The sequence below is a fragment of the Bubalus bubalis genome, chromosome 9 (genome assembly GCF_019923935.1).
Source record: "Bubalus bubalis isolate 160015118507 breed Murrah chromosome 9, NDDB_SH_1, whole genome shotgun sequence".
NCBI classification, from domain to species: Eukaryota; Metazoa; Chordata; class Mammalia; order Artiodactyla; family Bovidae; genus Bubalus; species Bubalus bubalis.
The window spans coordinates 38,136,052-38,148,927 of record NC_059165.1 but is presented as its reverse complement, the minus strand read 5'-3'; the positions used below and the strand labels follow the sequence as shown (position 1 = coordinate 38,148,927).

The following is a 12,876-nucleotide window of genomic DNA, read 5'->3' as shown; positions in this document are numbered from 1 at the left end:
GGAATCTATTTTTAAACAAATAATAAGAAATATAGAAAAAGATTTGTGTCAAAAAATCTGAATCTCAGCATTGTTTATATCAATGAAAAAACTTAAGGATTTGTCAGGTAAGTTATGACATATCCACAATAGTGGGATTCTGTCATTAAAAATATTGCCCTTAAGAACTTTTAGTCATGGGGAAATGAATTATTCTAAGTGAAAAGGATACATTTAAAGCCATGTGACTAATACCAGTTCTGCCAAAAGTGAAATATTGAAAAAGACTGTACAAACATGTCAATTGAATTTGGGGTTACTTTTTCTTCTTGTTACTTTTTGCATTTAAAACACCACAAACACACACACACCCCTCCAAAACCATCAGGGAACAAAAGAAAGAGAAATAAGGCATAGGGATGTACTAGCTCAAATGCAGACAAACCTTCTGGGAAGTGCCCACAACTTCAAACACAGAACCAAACTTTGACCCAGCTGCAAAAACCCATTGTTGAAAAGACATGTGGGGCTCATAGAACCAGGGAGAAGCCTGAAGATAAAGCTGGAGAAAGACAGATAGGCAACCCGGAATGTCTGTGGGGCCAGAGCAAGTGTGCAAATGGAAGCCCATATACTATATGTTTAAATATGTATGAGTTATAAATCAAACTAGTGACATGAAATATGTTCTGTTCTTCGCCCTTGACAAATATGCCTTCAGAATAACAACGAAAAATATATGCAAAGCCATAATTACTTCCAAATAACTGTGGCTCGCCTGCACATTTGCCCTGGGGTTCTGCAGACTCAGCAGGAGCCAGGCAGGAATAGAGAGAGAACAGAGAAGAGTTTCCCCTGACTGCTGGTGCTCTTCCTTCAGATTCCTCTTCTGAGAGCTCAGGCAGTCCATAAGGAAAGCTCTGTGTTTTCTCTTTCTTTGAGGTGTCTAAGGGGGCTCTTAATTCTCATACAGCTGACTGCCCACTAATACCCCCTTTACCTAGAGATCTCTTGTACCTTTCATCATTTAAGGACACAGAGGTGCTGGCTCAGAACCAGGAAGCCACCAGGCCTGTGTCTTAGTCTTGGACTTCCCAGCCTCTTGAACTGAGAGCAATACATTTCTGTTACTTGTAAGACAGTCAGGGTACCATGTTTTGTTATAGCAGCTCAAATACATTAAGACAGTGCATAAGATAAACTGGAGACAGGAAGACAAATGAGGAACCATCTCGGCCTTGGAATAAATGTTAATGGTTGCCTCTGATACCAGTGGTCATCAAAAACAATGACCCTCAGATTGCATCTGTGGACTTGGACTCCAGGAAGTCCTTTCCAACTCTCTGTAGGTTATGGTGTGATTTCCTGCCTAACTGATAAGATTGTAAGTGATGCTGAGTGAAGTAAGTAGCTCTCTGCTTGCTCTCAGGCAAGCATATTTGGATGCACAAAGCCTGATACGCTGGCTTGTGTCTGGAGGTACTACCCCTGGATTAAGGTAATTGCACTGAGACCCATGATGTCTTGGAACACTTGCCTATGAAGGATGAAATGAATCCCTTGGAGAATATTTATCACACACAGGTACACACAGTCACACACAGAATGTTGGGAGGACCTAGTAACATATAACTGCAATAGAAGAATTTGTGTGTCAGAATTTATGTGTCCTCTCATAGCAACTGATCTCAGTGCTTGTGTGTGAATAAATCTGGGGGGAGGGCTGCGGGGAAAGCTTTTATTTTATACCTCGACTTGTGAGTTTAATGCCTAGCTTCTGATTAAGTTTCTGAAAAGCACAACAGAAGGTCTCTGGGATTAGGGATTATAAATTCTCCCACATGAGCCAATATTTCAAAATCTCTCACTCAAGTGTGTTAAAGCCCATGCTTCTAGGCTGAATGATTCATGGCCTCTAATACATATTTTCTCCTTTGAAGGTTGAAGTGACGATGATGTCTTTTACTTTATTAATTTCTTCTGTCCTCTTAGTTTCTCTGTCCTTCCATCCAAGGCTTCTCTCTCTTTCCTTCTGAGCTCCCCTCTTGCTTCAAATTAGCCACCTTCTCTCTCTGACATCTCTGTCAGGGGGGCACTTGTTGTTTGTCTTATTCAGAACTGATACCCAGGTGACATCATTTACCCCTCCACTTTCCTCACATCTCATCAGTCAAAAGTGCTGTCAGCCCTGTCAATGTGACCCATATGAAATCTTTTATGGGCCCACCATCCATTCACATCCTGAGATCCCATTGAGCTACTCCATTATTGCTCATCTTTATATTATGTCCAGAGCTCAAATTTTAAAAATAGTCTCCATTAAAAATTTTATCTCTCTTCATATTCTCTTAGGAGATTAATACATTGTTACTAAACACTATTTTCAAACTTTCCAAGGAGCTTCCCAGGATAAATCTCAAATTCTTTAACTTGGCATTAAAGGTTCTCCCTCCATCGAGTATCCATCTTCTTTACATCTTTCCTCCCACAACATTTGCAGCTGGATTTCAGTGTTCTTGAAACTTAAAGCACGTTTTTTACTGGACTATCTTTGTTCCTACTATTCCACCTGCCTACAATTATTTCCCTCTATCTCTACCTTTGCCCAATTCTAGTGTATTTTTTTAAAGCAGGGGTCCCCAGCCTCAGGGATCAAATGCCTGATGATCTGAAGTGGAACTGATATAATAATAATAGAAATAAAGTGCACAATAAGTGTGATGCACTTGAATCATCCTGCAACCACTCTCCCTGCCCCCTGGTCCATGGGAAAATTGTCTTCCATGAAACTGGTCACTGATGCCAAAAAAGTTGGGAACTGTTCCTTTAAAGTCTGCCTTACACCTGACCTCTGCTTTGGAATCTTTTCTGTTTAATATTCTCTTCTTCTCTAATAACCTATAAGAACTTATACTCTCGATCATTCTCTCATTTTAATTTAATGCTAGCTAGCTATAATGTTATTTCTCTACTAAAGGAAATATCCTGTCTTCCAGCTAATGTATATTCCTTGAGTATATGACCTTCCTCTTGTATTGCTTTGACTTGAAACTCTTAACAACAAGAATTAATGAAAAGATTAATAGCAACATTCATTGGGTACTTACTATGTGCTGGGCACTGTGCTAAGAGTTTCATGTTTCTGATATTACTTGACTCCTTACCATCAATGAATTAGATAGGCAGTGATACTTACTGCTTTGCACACAAGGAAGCTAAAGCTTAGAGAAGCAAAGAAACTTGTCTGAGGTCACTAAACTAGAAAGTTGTAAAGTCAGCAGGTGAATCTTGGACTTTCTTGTGGCAAAGACTAAACTTATGCACCCATTTTCTACTGAATCTCCAGTTTTTCATTCAGTTTTCATTTTAAAAAGTTTCTGAGGGCCAATCATATACAAAGCATTGTCCTTGTAACTTATTCATTGATATGACAACTACAAATAGCTAAAAGTAGTTCAAACTGGCCTACCCCAAATGGGCCATTTCCTGTGAAGCAGACAACATCCTTAGGGAACTCAAGTGCAGCAAACTATCATGCAGAATTAAGGATGGCCAAATTCCTTTGTACTTTTTTGTTGCCAGAGCTACTCCAGGTCCTTTGCTTAATACGCTCCATCTCCCATCTTTAGCAGGAGTGTCCTGTTCAAAACCTACCAACCCCCACCTTTAGCAGGAGTTCATATGAATCTTTAAGTTAAAGGGTTCAAAGATAATAAAGGAAGTTACAAACAACAACAAAACCCAGGGAGAACCATCTGGGGTCAAGATCACTAGGAATCTGACCTCCACCAGACCTGAGTCTCATACAGGCTAATTTTACAACTTGAACATATTACATGATATACCTACCAGTGGCCATGACCAGACATTAAGGACCAAAGAAGATAAAAAGAGGGTAGCACTCCATTATCTCAAAAAAAACCCCTGCCCTTTCCCAGGCAGATTAAAGCATATGTCTCTCCATCATTGACCTCACTCCTCCTCCCTTTGTCTTTACTCTTTAAAAGTAAATCCCTCACCAGTAGGGCCAGAAGCTGATCTGTAAACTTAGTTCTGCTACTCTATTGTTTGGCCTCTGAATAAAGCTAGTGTTATATCCATGTCAGCTTCAGTTTTGTTATTTGCCTACTCAAAGCTAACATAAAAAAGAACCCTCCCTGCCATTCAGAAAGCCTAGGCAGGGCTTGGGCCCAAGCAGGGTCCATATGACTTAATTTAATAATATTTTCATTAAGAGGTCAAGTCCCATTCTCCTCCCCCTTGAATCTAAACTGGACTTACTAAATTGCCTAAAAAAATTGGGACAGAAGAGAATGCAGTGCCAGTTTCCAATCTGGGACCTTGAGAGACTAGTGGCTTCCACTTCCTCTCTTGGAACACTTTCTAGAGGAATCCTGAGATCTCTGAAACTACTCTGAATAATCGGAGACTGCCATGCTAAAGCGGTCACAGGAAGACATTTCCATCTGAGTCCAGGCTTCCTGCCAACCATACCCATGGCACTAACCATGTAAGTGGAGATGCCATGGGCCCTCTAGACCAGTCTGTCTGCCAGCTGAATATCAGTTAGTAACTTTGGACAATGACAGGAAGTGGGAGACCCATCCAAGTTCTGCCCCAATTCCTCACCCTTAACATCATGGGATGTAATGACATGGTTGTTATTTAAGTGAAGTGTTAATCGCTCAGTCGTGTCCAACTCTTTATGACCTTATGGACTGCAGATAGAATAAATTGGTCATAGCACCGCTCCTTAGTTTATATGTCCTTCTAAGTCAAGAGATGATGGGAACTCAATAATATTTCTTGTTTTAATTCTAAATTTCCATGGGACAAATTTTTAAATTGGGCTCAGCTTGTGTTGCTTTTCAACTCCTGCTACAGAGGAAAAACAAAAACAAAAACAAAAAACAGCCAAGGAGAAGGGTTCACAGAATACAAATAGGGCTTCCAGCATCCACTACAGTGTATGTGTCACAGGGGGATGAGCAGTTCTGAGAAAAATCCTCAGTAATGCTTTACTTAAAAGCCTGCCTTCCTTATTTCTGGATCCTCAAATGACACTGCTCTCTGCTTCTAGCCTGTGAAGTGTATCAGCCTCCTAAAGCGTTTCACGTACTCATTAGCACAGTACTGATCCCTGGAGCAGCCTCCATTATTCACTCTCCTCTAGCCGTTCTTTAGCAAGCACAGGAAATTGGCACCCAAGGCAGAATCAGCCTCTATCAGTTAAACATTCTCCCCAGGAGCTGGATTGGGATGCTGGTCCAGAGGCAGAGTAGTGGAGTAGTTAGGAAGGAATCTAACACCTCTGAGATATTGCAAGTTCAGTTCCAGACAACCTCAATAAAGTGAATATCTGAATATCACCACAATAAAGTCACACAAGTTTTTTGGTTTCCAGTCAAAAGTTATGTTTATACTATACTGTAGTCTAGTAAATATATGGTAGCATTATGTCTAAAACCACAATGTATATACCTTAATTAAAAAATACTTCACTGCTAAAACATGCTAACCATCCTCCGAACCTTCACAAGTCATAATCTTTTTGCAACACAAACATTAAAAATTACTGATTACAGATCACCATAACAAATATAAGTAAAAAAGTTTGAAATATTGCAAAAATTGCCAAAAATGTGACATGGAGGCAGAAAGTAAGCAAATATTTGAAAAATGGCACTGATAGACTTGCTCAAGGCAGGGTTGCCACAAACCTTCAATTTTAAACAAACACATAATATCTATGAAGTGCAATAAAGTGAAGTATAATAAAATGAGGTGTGCCTATGTATACATGTTGCATAAAGCAACGTTTTTCCAGACATTAGTCATTCATTATAAATTTTTGGATTTGGAACCATTTCCACATACTATCAGTACTAATGTTTACTTTATATTTTTCTTCAAATAAATTTATTTAAAATATAAATGTACTTATTTAAAAAGTAACTATCAGGATTTCTGGATTCTGGGTCAGATTGTAAGGGTCTTAGAAGTCCCCACTCACTCCTAACAAGTAAAATGCTGAAGAGACAGAAGTCAGCAACTCTTCTTGGATCCATAAGAAAGGTGAGGGCCAAGGACAAACTATTTCCCTCAAGATTAGAGAGACAGACAGACGAATATAGGGAGTCACAGTTTACCAGAGCAGAGTCATGAGTGGAAATTGCCTTGGCAACCAGTGTCAAGGTAGGAAAACCTGAACTGTAATGGACAAACATCTGAAGGTTCAGTGTGGCCAATTCTAAGGGTTAAAAACACCAGGTGACCAAGTCATGGCTGAGGGAGGGGTTGAGTATGTTTCCACATTTATGTGGATTTTACCTCCCGGAGCTCCATTACGTTCTCATAATAAATATCAGGGGGAAAATCCCCTCATGATTCTAGCAGTGGGAGAAAAAAGAAACCATTTTCAGCTATACCAGAGCACTCTATTATTCTTAACAAGGGCTACCCTCAGGAGAAACTAGTCAGCCAGAACCTAACCTGCTGAAGTATTATCAGAACCTACCTGACTTAGGGGAATAGAAATACCCAACTCCAGTCAGTTTTAACCTTTCATGTGAGAGAAAGGGAAAACTCAGTTCCTGCCCCTATCAACTTGTGGAAGGAGGGAATATCTAGCTCCAGCCCTCTCTAGTCATCTTGTTCCAACTAAGAGGGGAGGAAAATTAAAACACATGTGACGATCCCAGTCCGGAGGTTCAGACTCACTGAAAGACTGACTACATTAATAAAGGCCTATTTACAGCAATTCCTTTTACCCAGTACCTCATGTCTGGCTATCAGGAAATATTACAAGGTGCACTAAGAGGGAAAACAATACAATTTAAACAAACAGAGCAAGTATCAGTACCAGATACAGCAGGGATGTTGGAATTATCAGACTGAAAATTTAAACAACTCTGATTCCTATAATAAGAGCTTTAATTGACAAAGTAGACAGCATGTAAGAACAGATGGGCAATGTAAGCAGGGAGATGGAAATCCTAAAGATGAAACAGAAATGCTAAAGAACAGAAAAACTTTAACAGAAATGAAGACTGCATTTAGTAGACTCATTTATAAACATGTCACAGCTGAGGAAAGAATCTTTGAGGATTTGTCAATAGATACCTCCAAAACTGAAAAGCAGAGAGAACAAAAACAGAAAATAACAGAAAAATAATGGAACAGAATATGTAAGGACTGTGACAAAACTCCAAAATGTGTAACATATGGCTAATGGGGATACTGGGAAGACCAGAGGAGGAAGAAAGAGAGAAAGGATGGAAGAAATCTTTGAAACGGTAACGACTGAGAATTTCATCCAAACTAATGTTCAATACCAAATCACAGATCAAGGAAGATCAGAGAACACTGAGAAGAATAAATCTCAAAACTACACCTAGGCATATTATTTTCTTTTTTTTTGGCATATTATTTTCAAACTACATGAAATCAAATATAATAACTCTAAAAGAAGCCAGAAGAAAAGAACACCTGACCTATAGAGACATAAAGATAACAGCTACATCTAACTTCCCAGAAACCACGCAAGCAAGAAGAGAGGGAAGTGAAATATTTAATGTGCTAAGAGAAATATTTAATGTGCTGCCTCACATGAAAAGTCAAAATCAGTTTTCTTAGAGAGAAATAAAATAATTTAGGTCAGAAACCTGGATCTACATAAGAAAAGAAGAACACTGAAGAAGGAATAAGTGAATATAAATAAATACTTTTATTTCTCTTACTCTTAACTGCTCAACAGCATGTTCAAAATAATAATAGCAACATTGCATTTTATTATGTATACACTATACCTTACTGTATTCCTTGCTGCTGTTTTAGTCACTAAGTCATGTCTAATTCTTTTACAACACCATGGACTGTAGCCTGTCTGTTCCCCAAGTTGGAAGATCCTCTGGAGAACGGCATGGCAAACCACTCCAGTATTCTTGCCTGGAGAATTCCCATGGACAGAGGAGTCTGGTGGGCCACAGTCCATAGGGTCACAAAGAATTGGACATGACTGAGTGACTAAGCACAGCACAGCTGTTGTTATAATGTGCCTAAACTACCTTTGAAATGGTATAGTATTATTTAAAAGTATACTTGGATTAGTTTTAAATGGATTTTGCAAACTCTAGGAGAACCACTAAATAAAGTAAAAAAAAAAAAAAGAACTGTAATTGATAAGAGAGAAAATGTAATTATATGAAATGCTCAGTTAAATCCACAAAAGGCAGAAAAAGTGAAGACAAAAATAAGAACACGGGCAACAAATAGAAAATAGTAACAAATATGATAGATATTGATCCACTTATGTTAAAAATTAATTTGAATGTCCGTAGTCTAAATAAATGAATTAAAAGACAGAGATTGTCAGAGTGGGTCAAAAGACAATACTGAACCATATATTGTTCATAAGAAACCCACCTTAAATATATAAAGACACCTATAGATTAAAACTAGATAGAGAAAACTATATCTATGTTAATGCTAATCAAAAAAAGAGTATCTATATTAATTTTAAAGAAAGCAGACTTCAGGAAAATTATCAGGAATAAAGAAGGGTATTACATAATGGTAAAGACTGACACCATCAAGCAACTGGATATAATGAATCTATAGAATATTTGATTCAACAACAGCAGAGCAAACATTCATGTCAAGATCACATGGAACATTCAGAAAATAAAGCACATTCTGGGCCAGAAAATACAACTCAACAAATTAAAAAGAATAGAAATCATACAATATCTGCTTTCAGACCACAATGGAATTAAAGCAGGGATCAACAACACAGAGATAGCTGGAAAATCCCCAAATATGTGAAGATAAAACAACATACTTCTAAATAACGCATGGTCAAAGAAGAAATCTTAAGATAAATTGAAAATATTTTGAACTAAAGGAAAATAACAACACAACTTATTAAATTTTATGGGATGCAGATCAAGTAGCACTTAAAGGGAAATATGTAGCATTTAATGCATATACATTAAAAAAAGAAAATTTTAGTCATTAATCTAAGTTTCCACTACCAGAAACTAGAAGAAAAAGAGCAATTTAAATCCAGATAAGCAGAAGAAATTAATAATAAGAATTAGAGTATAATTCAATAAAATATAAAATAGGATATCACCAGAGAAAATCAATAAAACCAAATCTTATATTTTGAAAAATCAGTAAAATCAATAAGTATCTAGTCAGGCTAATAAATATAAAACAAATTACTAATATCAGGATGAAAGAGGAGGTATCACACAAATCCATGACCCTGCAAGAAACCATGCAAGTGAGAGGGAAGTGAAAAATTTAATGTGTTGAGAACAACAAACAAACAACTCACTGTCCTAGCATTCTGTACCTTCAAAAGTGAAGGAGAAATAGACTTTCTCAAACAAATGAATATTGAAGAAATTCTTATAAGGTATCTGGCTTATAAGAAAAGTTAAAATCAGTTTTTTTAGACAGAAATAAAATAATTTAGGTTAGAAACCTGGATCTACATAAGATAATAAAGAATACCATGAATAACTCTATGCCCACAAATTTGATATCCTCAATGAAATGCACCAATTCTTGTAAAGGCACAATTTGCCAAGACCAACACAGAAAGAGACAATCTGAATAAGCCTGTATTTATTAAAGAAATTAAGTCAATAATCAACAACTTTATAAAACAAAGCACCAGGTCCAGATGACTTCACTGGGTGAACTCTACCAAACATTTAAAGAAGTAATTAATTCCTCGCATTAATTGTAAGGAATACAATTGCAATTGTACTCCAGTTCTATATAATTTCTCACAGAAGATAAAAGCAAACTTCCTAACTCTTGCTATGAAGCCAGCATTACCTAGTACCAAACAAGAAAATGACATTACAAAGCAGAGAATTATGAAAGATCTCTGTCATGGAAATATTAGCAAATCAAATCCAACAGCATAAATTTTTTTTTACAACATCTAAGTGAGAAATTTCAGGTATCTAAGGTTGGATCACGGAGAAGGCAATGGCACCCCACTCCAGTACTCTTGCCTGGAAAATCCCATGGATGGAGGAGCCTGGTGGGCTGCAGTCCATGGGGTCGCGAAGAGTCGGACATGACTGAACGACTTCACTTTGACTTTTCACTTTCATGCATTGGAGAAGGAAATGGCAACCCACTCCACTGTTCTTGCCTGGAGAGTCCCAGGGACGGGGGAGCCTGGTGGGCTGCCATCTGTGGGGTCGCACAGAGTCAGACACAACTAAAGTGACTTAGCAGCAGCAGCAGCAAGGCTGGATCAACATTCTATAATCAATAAATGTAATTCTCACATCAAGAGGCTACAGAAGAAAAATTACATGATCATATATCAACAGATAGAGAAAAAGTATCTGACAAAATTCAACACCAACACATGATAAAATCTCTTAGTAAACTCAGAAAAGAGAAGAAATTCTTCAACGTAATTTTAAAAATCTACAAAAAACTGACAACTAATGTCATAGTTAACAGTGAGAAACTAGAACATTCTAAGACTGGGAATAAGGAGAGGATGTCCCCTCTCATCACTCATTTACTTATTTTCAGCATCATACTTAAAAGTCCAATCTCAGATAAGAAAAGGAAACAAAAGACATATACATTTAAAAGGAAAAAGATAACTGTCTTTGTTTGCTGATGACATGACTATGTAGAAAATCTGAAGGAATTGAATAAAAAAAAATTCAAACTAATAAACAATGACAGCAATGTTTCTGGTACAGATGAATATAAAAAAGTCAATTGCCTTTCGATATGCTAGCAATGAATAAATGGAATTTGAAATTAGAAACACAATACCATTTACATTAGCACCACCTCAAAATGAAATACTTAGGTACAAATCTGACAAAATATGAATAAAATATATATAAGAAAAGCTATAAAACTCTGATAAAGGAAATTAAAGACCTAAATAAATGGAGAGATATTCCATATTCTGGAATAGGAAGACTTAATACTTGAAGAGATCAGTTCTGCCCAACTTGATTTATAGATTCAATGCAATCCCAATCAAAATTCCAGAAGTTATTTTGTAGATAAACTTATTCTATAGTTTGTGGAGAGGCAAGGAATCTAGAAGAGCCAATATAATGTTGAAAAAGTTGGAGGACTCACACATGCCTGACTGCAGGACTTACTGTAGAGACATAGTAGTCAAGAAGTAATAGTAGTCAGGACACTGTGATAATGGAGAAAGACTAGGCAAATAGTTTAGTGGGACAGAACAGAGAGCTCAGATAGACTCCTATAAATGTAAGCAACTGACCTTTGACAAAGGAGCAAAGGCAATGCAACTGAGCAAAGATAGTCTTCTCAACTAATGGTCCTGAGACAACTGGACATGCATGTGTAAAAAAAAAAAAGTGAGTTTAGACACAGAACTTATACCCTCCACAAAAATTAATCCAACATGGATCATAGATGTAAATGTAAAGTGTAAAACTATAAAACACCTAGATGGCAATATAGAGAAAAACCCAGATGACCTTGGGTATTGTGATGGCTTTTTAGATGCAATACCAAAGGCACTATCCATGAAAGAAGTAACTGATAAGCTAAACTTCATTGAAATTAACTTTTCTGCAAAAGACAAATTCAAGAGAATGAGAAGGAAAGCAACAGATTGGGAGAACATGTGTGTCTTTCAAAAGATACATCCTATAAAATACCGTTATCCAAAATACACAAAGAACACTTAAAACTCAACAGTAAGAAAACAATCCAATTAAAAGTGAACTTAAGTCCTGAAGAATCTCACTGAAAAGCCACACAGATGGCAAATAAGCAAATGAAAAGATGCTTCTCATCATGTGATTAGGGAAGTGGAAATTAAGATAATGGGATACCATTATACACCAGTTAGAATGGTCAAAATCTGGACCACTGACAACAACAAATCTTGGTGAGAAAGTAGAGCAACAGGAACTCTTATTAACTGTTGGTGGAAATACAAAATTGTTCAGTCATGATGGAAGACAGTTTGGTAGTTGCTTGTAAGACTAAACATACTTTTACCACATCAAAGTGAAAGTGAAGGTTAGTCACACAGTTGTGTCCAGCTCTTTATGATCCCATGGACTGTAGCCTGCCTGGCTCCTCTGTCCATGGAATTGTCCAGGCAAGAGAACTGGAGTGGGTTGCCATTTTATTTTCTAGGGGATCTTCCCAACCTGGGGATCGAACCCAGGTCTCCTGCATTGTAGGCAGATTCTTTACCAACTGAGCCACTAGGGAATGAACCATAATATAATATGTTAATAATATGTCAATGTAGTTTCATTAATTGTGGCGAATGTGCCTTGCTCATGGAATTGATAATAGGGAAGCTGTCTGGTGGAAGTAGACATAGGGAAATCTCTGTACCTTCCTTCAAGTTTTGCTGTGAAGTACTAAAAAAAAAAAAAGTAGTCTCTGAAAAAAAAGTGACACCAATGAAAAACCAGTATTAACTGTGATGAACGTATGGAAACTATAAAAATAAGCATAGTGAAAACAAATAACTATAATTTATTAAATAAAATATAAATATAACAGCCACTATGGAAGACAGTATGGAGATTCCTTAAAAATCTAGGAATACAACCACCATATGACCCAGCAATCCCACTCCTAGGCATATATCCTGAGGAAACCAAGATTGAAAGACACACATGTATCCCATTGTTCATTGCAGCACTACTTACAAGAGCTAGAACATGGAAGCAACCTAGATGTCCATCGACAGATGAGTGGATAAAGAAGTTGTGGTACATAAACACAATGGAATATTACTCAGCCATAAAAAGGAATGCATTTGAGTTGGTTCTAATGAGGTGGATGAACCTAGAACCTATTATACAGAGTGAAGTGAGTCAAAAAGAAGAAGATAAATAC

General features: G+C 37.2%; 1 non-coding gene across 1 annotated transcript; it reads right to left on the bottom strand.

The window, feature by feature from the left end:
* Positions 1 to 12,165: 12,165 nt before the first annotated feature.
* TRNAC-ACA lies at positions 12,166 to 12,237 on the bottom strand. Its single transcript has one exon. It is a non-coding gene; the product is annotated as a tRNA-Cys (tRNA).
* Between the last annotated feature and the right edge of the window lie 639 nt (positions 12,238 to 12,876).